Source organism: Etheostoma spectabile, chromosome 3 (assembly GCF_008692095.1).
Source record: "Etheostoma spectabile isolate EspeVRDwgs_2016 chromosome 3, UIUC_Espe_1.0, whole genome shotgun sequence".
Lineage (NCBI taxonomy): Eukaryota > Metazoa > Chordata > Actinopteri > Perciformes > Percidae > Etheostoma > Etheostoma spectabile.
The window spans coordinates 8,377,566-8,378,977 of record NC_045735.1 but is presented as its reverse complement, the minus strand read 5'-3'; the positions used below and the strand labels follow the sequence as shown (position 1 = coordinate 8,378,977).

General features: G+C 49.2%; 1 protein-coding gene and 1 long non-coding RNA gene across 2 annotated transcripts in view; both read left to right on the top strand.

Moving 5' to 3' along the window:
• The window catches only part of LOC116671785 (uncharacterized), a 26,231-nt gene extending 25,241 nt beyond the window's left edge, over positions 1 to 990 (top strand). Inside the window, exons 3-4 of the long non-coding RNA XR_004327364.1 lie at positions 271 to 274; positions 981 to 990. This is a non-coding gene — a long non-coding RNA (uncharacterized LOC116671785). The remainder of the gene's footprint in view (positions 1 to 270; positions 275 to 980) is intronic.
• lsamp (limbic system associated membrane protein) overlaps positions 1 to 1,412 on the top strand; it is a 713,356-nt gene that overhangs the window by 37,951 nt on the left and 673,993 nt on the right. The gene's annotated exons all lie outside the window — the stretch shown is intronic.

Sequence of the window (1,412 nt, the reverse complement as noted above, 5' to 3'; positions counted from 1 at the left end):
TAAACCAATCACAATCGTCATGGGCAGTGCTAAGCTCCGCACAGAGCCACTGTAAAATAGTGCAAGAGAAAACATCATAACATTCTGTACATGCGCACAACTGCTCACAGAGCGCAGTGTGGATAAGCCTGACACATGGATTTATTGAGGTCAAAGCTGATGACACGGGGCTACACACTCCAGTTCGCCTTTCCCCTGCCTCGCTTCACGGGAGCGTTGGAGACAACGTGTCATCTCAGGCAGAGACAGAAGCCATGACGTAAGAGCTAGAGGGGTGACTGACAAAAGGGACAATTTCCCTCATCCCTCCAGGGCAGGAGAATGAGGCATTTTACTCTCGCTACTTTCTCACACCAAAAAAGACAGGCGGGTTGAGTCCTATTCTCGACCTGTCACGATTCAACCAGTGCATCACAGAGTGCTCATTCCACATGTTGACTACCAGGCATGAGTTGGAATGTGTGCACCACCATGAATGGTTTACGTCTGTGGATCTGGGATAATTTTATATCCAAATTATCCCGGACAAAGGAAATTCCTGCGTTTCTCCTTCCAAGGGGCCCATTTCCAGTACAACCGGCTGCTGTTCTCACTGGACCCCTGTTCTATTTCCAAGTGCATGGAAAAGGCGCTTCAGCCGTTGCGGATATAAGACATCAGATTCCTTTGTTATCTTGACGACCTCCTCTTGGGAACAGATGGCGCTGCAAACTATGAAAGTTCTGCAACAGTTGCAAACACTGGGCTTCGCCGTAAACTGGCAAAAGAGCTCACTGGTCCTTGCACAATTGATAGTTTATCTGGGCTTGGACATGAACTTGATTATCATGAGAGCCAGGCTATCTGCACCCAGGCACACAGATCTCTCTGTTGTCACGCACCACGCCACAAGCTACAGTATCAGCGCTGTCTGTGATGTGTCTTCTGGGCATGATATCTGCGGGACATGTGGTAGTCCCCTTGGGTCTCCCCCACATGAGTAAAATTCTGAGGTGGTTTTATCGCCAGCCCCTCAATCCCTTATGCCACAAGTATTACAGCGGCAACATTTATGAACCGCCAAGGCTGCGTGCGCTCAACTCGGCTTTTAAAAATAGCCAGAAGCCTCCTGCTGTGGGCTCATGGTCATCTGCTGTCTCTCAAAGCAGTTCATATCTGTTTTGAACCGGGCCGTGGACCTAATGTCAAGGAGAGGGCCCTCTCACAACGTGTGGAAATTGAATCCCGCTGTCGCTCTGAAGCTGTGGAGCAGGTTTGGGGAAGCGGAGGTGAATTGCTCTTTTGCTGCCAGAAAATCCACCAGATTTCACTCATTTAGGCCAGATATCCGTTGCCTTGGGCTTCCCTTGTGTTGGCATTTTACACTCTGGTCAATTTATGTGGACTTCTCAGATCTCTGCAGAGTAAATCCA